Consider the following 9989-nt stretch of genomic DNA (forward strand, 5'->3'; position numbering starts at 1 on the left):
AGTGTTCTTGCATGTATCTTGTGTTTTGATCCAAAATTTTCATGTTTTGGGTCATTTTTGTGTTTTTCTCTCTCATCATAAAAAAATTCAAAAATAAAAAAATATATCTTTTCCTTTTTTATCTCCTAATTTTCGAAAATTTTAGTTGACTTAGTCAAAAATTTTAAAAATTAGTTGTTTCTTACAAGTCAAGTCAAATTTTCAATTTTAAAAATCTTATCTTTTCAAAACTTTTTCAAAAATTAAATCTTTTCCTTTTTTCTTATTAATTTTCGAAATTTTTTAAATATTTTTCAAAATCTTTTTCTTATCTTTTACATCATATTTTCGAAAATTAGCTAACAAGTAATGTGATTGATTCAAAAATTTGAAGTTTGTTACTTTCTTGTTAATAAAGGTTCAATCTTTAAATTCTAGAATTTTATCTTTTAGTTTCTTGTTAGTCAAGTAATTAATTTTAATTTTAAAATCAAATCTTTTTCAAAATATCTTTTTTATCTTTTTAATCATAACTTTTTATCTTATCTTTTATATCATATCTTTTTCAAAATTTTATCTTTTTCAAAAAAATTTGATTTCAAAATATCTTATCTAACTTCTTATCTTCTCATCTTTTCAAATTTGATTTTAATATCTTTTTCAACTAACTATTTAACTTTTTGTTTGTTTCTTATCTTTTTCAAAACCAACTAACTACCTATCCCTCTCTAATTTTTGAAAATATCTCATCTCTTTTTCAAAAATTCTTTTTAATTGTTTTAAATTTTAATTTTAATTATATATTATCTTTAATTTTCAAAAATCACTAACCACTTTTCAAAATCATTTTCGAAAATTTTCTATCTCTCCTCTTCTTCTATTTATTTATTTATTTACTAACACTTCTCTTCACTTCTCTTCATCTCAAATCACCACCTCTATCCTTACCCATTCTTCTTCACTCTTCTTCCCTTTCTTCTTCTACTAACATAAAGGAATCTCTATACTGTGACATAGAGGATTCCTCTTTCTTTTATTGTTCTCTTCTTCCCTATATGAGCAGGAACAAGGAAAAAGACAAAATCTTCCACCTCTGAGTCATGGGAGATGGAAAGACTCATCTAAAGGGTTTATAGCTCAGTGGTAGAACATTTGACTGCAAATCAAGAGATCCCTGAGATACCTCAGGGGATACATGTTCCTCCACATAATTATTGGAAGCAACTAAGGATAAGAACACCAAAATCACTAGGGATCATGCAACAGAAGCAAGGAAGAGACATAAAGGAGCTCAAAAAGCACCATTGGACCTTCAAGAAGGCGCCACCCTCACTCAGGTGGACTCATTCCTTGTTCTTATTTTCCCTGCTTTTTCGGTTTTTATCCTTTATGTCTATCTATGTTTTGTGGCTCTACTTTATGATCAGTAGGATGTAGTAACTATGTCTTAAAGCTATGAATAAAATCCATTAATCCTTCACCTCTCTTAAATGAAAAATGTTTTAATTCAAAAGAACAAGAAGTACATGAATTTCGAATTTATCCTTGAATTTAATTTAATTATATTGATGTGGTGACAATACTTTTTGTTTTCTGAATGAATGCTTGAACAGTGCACATTTTTGATCTTGTTGTTTATGAATGTTAAAATTGTTGGCTCTTGAAGGAATGATGAACAAAGAGAAATGTTATTGATGATCTGAAAGATCATAAAATTGATTCTTGAAGCAAGAAAAAGCAGTGAAAAAGTAAAGGCTTGCGAAAAAAAATGGCGAAAAAAATAGAAAGAAAAAGAAAAAAAAGCAAGCAGAAAAAGCCCATAGCCCTTAAAACCAAAAGGAAAGGGTAAAAAGGATCCAAGGCTTTGAGCATCAATGGATAGGAGGGCTCAAGAAAATCAAATCCAGGCCTAAGCGGCTAAATCAAGCTGTCCCTAACCATGTGCTTGTGTTATGAAGGTCCAAGTGAAAAGCTTGAGACTGAGTGGTTAAAGTCGTGATCCAAAGCAAAAGAGTGTGCTTAAGAGCTCTGGACACCACTAACTGGGGACTCTAGCAAAGCTGAGTCACAATCTGAAAAGGTTCACCCAGTTATGTGTCTGTGGCATTTATGTATCCGGTGGTAATACTGGAAAACAAAGTGCTTAGGGCCACAGCAAAGACTTATAAGTAGCTGTGTTCAAAGAATCAACATACTTAACTAGGAAAGTCAATAACACTATCCGAAATTCTAAGTTCCTAGAGAAGCCAATCATTCTAAACTTCAAAGGAAAAAGTGAGATGCCAAAACTGTTCAGAAGCAAAAAGCTACAAGTCCCGCTCATCTAAGTAGAATTAATATTCATTGATATTTTGGAATTTATAGTATATTCTATTCTTTTTATCCTATTTGATTTTTAGTTGCTTGGGGACAAACAATAATTTAAGTTTGGTGTTGTGATGAGCGGATAATTTATACGCTTTTTGGCATTGTTTTTAGGTAGTTTTTAGTAAGTTCAAGCTACTTTTAGGGATGTTTTCATTAGTTTTTATGTTAAATTTACATTTCTGGACTTTACTATGAGTTTGTGTGTTTTTCTGTGATTTCAGGTAATTTCTGGCTGAAATTGAGGGACTTGAGCAAAACTCTGAAAAAGGCTGACAAAAGGACTGCTAATGCTGTTGGAATCTGACCTCCCTACACTCGAAATGGATTTTCTGGAGCTACCAAACTCCAAATGGTGCGCTCTCAACGGCGTTGGAAAGTAGACATCCAGAGCTTTCCAGAAATATATAATAGTCCATACTTTATTCGGAAATTGATGACGTAACTTGGCGTTGAACGTCAAGTACATGCTGCTGTCTGGAGTTAAACGCCAGAAATACGTCATGATCCGGAGTTGAACGCCCAAAACACGTTATAACTTGGAGTTCAACTCCAAGAAAAGCCTCAGCTCGTAGATAGATCAAGCTCAGCCCAAACATACACCAAGTGGGCCCCGGAAGTGAATTTATGCATCAAATACTTACTCATGTAAACCCTAGTAGCTAGTCTAGTATAAATAGGATAATTTACTATTGTATTAGGGATCTTTGGTCTCAGTTTTGTTTTATTCTTCATCTTAGGAGGCTATTGATCACATTCAGGGGGCTGGCCATTCGGCCATGCCTGAACCTTTCACTTATGTATTTTCAACAGTAGAGTTTCTACACAACATAGATTAAGGGTGTGGAGCTCTGCTGTACCTCAAGTTTCAATACAATTATTATTACTTTCTATTCAATTCTCTTTTATCCTTATTCCAAGATATACGTTACACTTAACTTTGATGAATGTGATGATCTGTGACACTCATCATCATTCTCACCTATGAACGCGCGTGATTGACAACCACTTCCGTTCTACTCTAGGCCGGGCGCATATCTCTTAGATTCCCCAACAGAATCTTCGTGGTATAAGCTAGATAGATGGCGGCATTCATGAGGATCCGGAAAGTCTAAACCTTGTCTATGGTATTCCGAGTAGGATTCTGTGATTGAATGACTGTGACGAGCTTCAAACTCCTGAAGGCTGGGCGTGATGACAAACGCAAAAGAATCAAGGGATTCTATTCCAACCTGATTGAGAACCGACAGATGATTAGCCGTGCTGTGACAGAGCATAGGAACGTTTTCACTAAGAGGATGGGATGTAGCCATTGACAACGGTGATGCCCTACATACAGCTTGCCATGGAAAGGAGTATGAAGGATTGGATGAATGTAATAAGAAAATAGAGATACAAGAGGAGCACAGCATCTTCACACACTTATCTGAAATTCCCACTATTGATTTACATAAGTATTTCTATCCCTTTTATTTTCCATTTATTATTAATTTTCAAAACCCAAAACCTTTTAATCTGCCTAACTGAGATTTACAAGGTAACCATAGCTTGCTTCATACCAACAATCTCTGTGGGATCGACCCTTACTCACGTAAGGTATTACTTGGACGACCCAGTACACTTGCTGGTTAGTTGAACGGAGTTGTGTCCACACATAAGCGCCATAATAATGATTCCATACAACAACAAAGAATACTACATTGATGTGATCACAATTTCGTCCGGGCTATCATGATCCATAGCATCATGATTGAAGAAGAAATAGAGGTTCATGAGGTTATAGCCCAAGAACTTTATAAGGTGGCGGACAAGTCCTCTACCTTGGCAAGGTTAGCCTTCCCTCATCTCATTTGTCACCTCTGTTATTCAGTTGGAGTTGACATAGAGGGAGACACCCCTATTGATGAGGACAAGCCCATCACTAAGAAAAGGATGGAGCACACAAGAGACCCCACTCATCATGAGATCCCTGAGATACCTCAAGGGATGCACTTTCCTCCACAAAACTATTGGGAGCAACTAAACAACTCCCTAGGAGAATTAAGTTCCAACATGGGACAACTAAGGATGGAGCATCAAGAACACTCCATCATCCTCCATTAAATTAGAGAAGATCAAAGAATCATGAGGGAGGAGCAATAAAGACAAGGAAGAGACATTGAGGAGCTCAAGCACTCCATAGGATCTTCAAGAGGAAGAAAGAGCCGCCATCACTAAGGTGGACCCGTTCTTTGATTTCCTTGTTCTTTATTCTTCTGTTTTTCGAATTTTATGCTCATGTTTATCTATGTTTGTGTCTTGTGATCATTAGTGTCTTAGTGTCTATGCCTTAAAGTTATGAATGTCCTATGAATCCATCACCTCTCTTAAATAAAAACGTGCTTAATTGAAAAAGAAAAGAATTGCATGAATTTTGAATTTTATAACAGTTTAATTATTTTGATGTGGTGGCAATATTTTTGTTTTCTGAATGTATGCTTAAACAGTGCATATGTATCTTGAATTTATGGTTCATGAATGTTGGCTCTTGAAAGAATGATGAAAAAGAGACATGTTACTGAGGATCTGAAAAATCATAAAAATGATTCTTGAAGCAAGAAAAAGCAATGAAAAAAAAAATCGAAAAAAAAATAGAGAGAAGAAAGAAAAATAGAAAAAAAAGAATAAAGTTGTGATCCAAGGCAAAAAGAGTGTGCTTAAGAACCCTGGACACCTCTAATTGGGGACTCTAGCAAAGCTGAGTCACAATCTGAAAATGTTCACCCAATTATGTGTCTGTGGCATGTATGTATCCGGTGGTAATACTGGAAGACAGAGTGCTTTGGGCCACGGCCAAGACTCAATAAGTAGCTATGTTCAAGAATCATCATACTTTACTAGGAGAATCAATAACACTATCTAGATTCTGGGTTCCTAAAGAAGCCAATCATTCTGAATTTCAAAGGATGGAGTGAGATGCCAAAACTGTTCAGAGGCAAAAAGCTAAAAGCCCCGCTCATCTAATTGATACTGATCTTCATAGATGTTTTTGGAATTCATTGCATATTCTCTTCTTTTTATCTTATTTGATTTTCAGTTGCTTGAGGACAAGCAACAATTTAAGTTTGGTGTTGTGATGAGCGGATAATTTGTACGCTTTTTGGCATTGTTTTTAGTATGTTTTTGGTATGATATAGTTAGTTTTTAGTATATTTTTATTAGTTTTTAGTTAAAATTCACTTTTCTGGACTTTACTATGAGTTTGTGTGTTTTTCTATGATTTCAGGTATTTTCTGGCTGAAATTGAAGGACCTGAGCAAAAATCTGATTCAGAGACTGAAAAGGACTGCAGATGCTGTTGGATTCTGACCTCCCTGCACTAGAAGTGGATTTTCTGGAGCTACAGAAGCCCAATTGGCGCGCTCTCAACAGCGTTGGAAAGTAGACATCCTGGGCTTTCCAGCAATATATGATAGTCCATACTTTGCCCAAGATTTGATGGCCCAAACCGGCGTTCAAAGTCACCCTCAGAAATCCCAGCGTTAAACGCCGGAACTGGCACCAAAATGGGAGTTAAACGCCCAAACTGGCATAAAAGCTGGCGTTTAACTCCAGGAAGAGTCTCTGCACGAAAATGCTTCTTTGCTCAGCCCAAGCACACACCAAGTGGGCCCGGAAGTGGATTTTTATGTCATTTACTCATCTCTGTACACCCTAGGCTACTAGTTTTCTATAAGTAGGACCTTTTACTATTGTATTTTCATCTTTTGATCACTTTAGATCTCTAGATCATCTTTGGACACCTAGTTCTTAGATCATTGGGAGGCTGGCCTCACGGCCATGCCTAGACCTTATACTTATGTATTTTCAACGGTGGAGTTTCTACACACCATAGATTAAGGTGTGGAGCTCTGCTGTACCTCGAGTATTAATGCAATTACTATTGTTCTTCTATTCAATTCCGCTTGTTCTTGTTCTAAGATATCACTTGTTCTTCAACTTGATGAATGTGATGATCCGTGACACTCATCATCATTCTCACCTATGAACGTGTGACTGACAACCACCTCCGTTCTACCTTCGATTGGGTGAATATCTCTTGGATTCCTGATTGCACGATGCATGGTTGATCGCCTGACAACCGAGTGCTCGCCTGACAACCGAGCCAACCATTCCGTGAGATCAGAGTCTTCGTGGTATAGGCTAGAACTGATGGCGGCATTCAAGAGAATCCGGAAGGTCTAACCTTGTCTGTGGTATTCTGAGTGGGATTCAATGATTGAATGACTGTGACGTGCTTCAAACTCCTAGCAGGCGGGGCGTTAGTGACAGATGCAAAAGAATCGCTGGATTCTATTCCGGCCTGACCGAGAACCGACAGATGATTAGCCATGCTGTGACAGAGCATAGGAACATTTTCACTGAGAGGATGGGAAGTAGCCACTGACAACGGTGAAACCCTTGCATAAGCTTGCCATGGAAAGGAGTAAGAAAGATTGGATGAAGACAGTAGGAAAGCAGAGAGACAGAAGGGAAGGCATCTTCATGCGCTTATCTGAAGCTCCTACCAATGAATTACATAAGTACCTCTATCTTTATCTTTATGTTTATTTCGTTCATCACCATATCCATTTGAGTTTGCCTGACTAAGATTTACAAGATGACCATAGCTTGCTTCATACTAACAATCTCCGTGGGATCGACCCTTACTCGCGTAAGGTTTATTACTTGGACGACCCAGTGCACTTGCTGGTTAGTTGTGCGAAGTTGTGTTAATGCCATGGTATTGAACACCAAGTTTTTGGGGTTCATGACCGGGGATTATGAGAGTTGTGAAAAGTATTGTTCACAATTTCGCGCTATCAATGAGCCTCAGATTCCTTTAGGTCCTCAATAGGGAACTCCTTCTTGCTTGAGAGACGTCCCATGAGGTCTTCCTCATTGGGATTCACATCCTCTCCTTCCTCCCTAGGTTCGGCCATGTTGATTATGTCAATGGCCTTGCACTCTCTTTTTGGATTCTCTTCAGTGTTGCTTAGGAGAGTACTAGGAGGAGTTTCAGTGATTTTCTTACTCAGCTGGCCCATTTGTGCCTCCAAATTTCTTATGGAGGACCTTGTTTCACTCATGAAACTTAAAGTGGCCTTAGACAGATCAGAGACTAAGTTTGCTAAATTAGAGGTGCTCTGCTCAGAATTCTCTGTCTGTTGCTGAGAAGATGATGGAAAAGGCTTGCTATTGCTGAGCCTATTTCTTCCACCATTATTAAAGCCTTGTTGAGGCTTTTGTTGATCCTTCCATGAGAAATTTGGATGATTTCTCCATGAAGAATTATAGGTGTTTCCATAAGGTTCACCCATGTAATTTACCTCTGCCATTGCAGGGTTCTCAGGATCATAAGCTTCTTCTTCAGAAGAGGCCTCTTTAGTACTGTTGGATGCATTTTGCCATCCATTCAGACTTTGAGAAATCATGTTGACTTGCTGAGTCAACATTTTATTCTGAGCCAATATGGCATTCAGAGCATCAATTTCAAGAACTCCCTTCCTTTGAGGCGTCCCATTATTCACGGAATTTCTCTCAGAAGTGTACATGAACTGGTTATTTGCAACCATGTCAATAAGTTCTTGAGCTTCTGCAGGCGTTTTCTTTAGGTGAATCGTCCAATGACATCTTGGAGAACTTAGATAGACCATAATAAAATACATCTAGAATGGTCCACTCTGAAAGCATGTCAGAAGGACACCTTTTGGTCATCTGTTTGTATCTTTCCCAAGCTTCATAGAGGGATTCACCATCTTTTTGTTTGAAGGTCTGAATATCCACTCTAAGCTTGCTCATCTTTTGAGGAGGAAAGAACTTAGCCAAGAAGGCCGTGACCAGCTTATCCCAGGAGTCCAGGCTATCTTTAGGTTGTGAGTCCAATCATATTCTAGCTCTGTCTCTTACAGCAAAAGGGAAAAGCATGAGTCTATAGACTTCAGGATCTACTCCATTAGTCTTAACAGTCTCACAGATCTGCAAGAACTCAGTTAAAAACTGGTAGGGATCTTCTGATAGAAGTTCATGGAACTTGTAGTTCTGTTGCATTAGAGCAATTAGTTGAGGTTTCAGCTCAAAATTGTTTACTCCAATGGCGGGATTTGAGATGCTTCTTCCATCAAACTTGGAAGTAGGTGTAGTATAATCACCAAGCATCCTTCTTGTATTATTATTTTCGGCTGCCATCTCCTCTTCTTTTTCAAAAATTTCTGTAAGGTTGACTCTGGATTGTTGTAATTTAGCTTCTCTTAGTTTCCTCTTCAGAGTCCTTTCAGGTTCAGGATCTGCTTCAACAAGAATGTTCTTGTCTTTTCTCCTGTTCATATGAAAAAGAATGGAAAAGAAAATAATAATAGGGATCCTCTTTACCACAGTAGAAAGATTCCTTTATGTTAGTAGAAGAAGAAAGGAATAGAAGAAGGAAAAGGTGAGAATCCAAACACAAGGGTAAAGATAGGTTCAGATTCTTGAGATGAAGAGAAGTGTTAGTAAATAAATAAATAAATAGAAGAAGATGAGAGGGAGAGAATTCAAAAATTAATTTTTGAAAAAGAGTTAGTGATTTTCGAAAATTGAAGGAAGAAATAAAATTAAAACTAAAATTTAAAACAATTAGTTAATTAAAAGAATTTAAAAAAAGATGGAGAAATTTTCAAAAATTAGAGAGAGAAAAGTAGTTAGGTTGTTTTGAAAAAGATAAGAAACAAACAAAAAGTCAATTAGTTAGTTGAAAAAGATTTGAAAATCAATTTTGAAAAGATAAGAAGTTAGAAAATATTTTGAAATTGATTTTTTTGAAAAAGATATATTTTAAAAAAGATATTTTAAAAAGATATGATTGAAAAAGATATTTTGAAAAAGATTTGATTTTTAAAATTAAAATTGATTACTTGACTAACAAGAAACTAAAAGATATGACTAGAATTTAAAGATTGAACCTTTCTTAACAAGAAAGTAACAAACTTCAAATTTTTGAATCAATCACTTTAATTGTTAGTAAAGTTTCGAAAATTTGAAGTAAAATTAAGAAAAAGATTTTGAAAAAAATATTTTTTAATATTTTCGAAAATTAATAAGAAAAATGAGAAAGATTTGATTTTTGAAAAAGATTTTAGAAAGATAAAATTTTTAAATTTGAAAATTTGACTTGACTTATAAGAAATAGCTAAGTTTTAAAATTTTTTGACTAAGTCAACCCAAATTTTCGAAATTTATGAGCAAAATAAGGAAATTTTTTTTTATTTTTGAATTTTTAATTATGAGAGAGAAAAATTAAAACGTCATTTTTAAGTTTTTCTGTTTTCTTTTTGGATCAGAACAAATAATGCATGCAAGAATACTTTGAATGTCAAGATGAACACCAAGAACACTTTGAAGATCATGACGAATATCAAGAACATATTTTTGAAAAACTTTTAATGCAAAGAAAATATGCAAGACACCAAACTTAGAAATCCTTCATGTTTAGACACTATGAATGCAAAAATGCACATGAAAAACATCATATAACACAAAACAAGAAAATTTAAAGATCAAACAAGAAGACTTACCAAGAACAACTTGATGATCATGAAGAACACTATGAATGCATGAATTTTCAAAAAATGCAAGAACAAGATGAATAT

General features: G+C 35.7%; 1 non-coding gene across 1 annotated transcript; it reads left to right on the top strand.

Annotated features, from left to right (window-relative positions):
- The first annotated feature begins 8049 nt into the window (after positions 1-8049).
- LOC112766413 (small nucleolar RNA R71) lies at positions 8050-8157 on the top strand. The gene has a single exon (XR_003184328.1). It is a non-coding gene; the product is annotated as a small nucleolar RNA R71 (small nucleolar RNA).
- The last annotated feature ends 1832 nt before the right edge of the window (positions 8158-9989 follow it).

Source organism: Arachis hypogaea, chromosome 2 (assembly GCF_003086295.3).
Source record: "Arachis hypogaea cultivar Tifrunner chromosome 2, arahy.Tifrunner.gnm2.J5K5, whole genome shotgun sequence".
Classification (NCBI taxonomy): domain Eukaryota; kingdom Viridiplantae; phylum Streptophyta; class Magnoliopsida; order Fabales; family Fabaceae; genus Arachis; species Arachis hypogaea.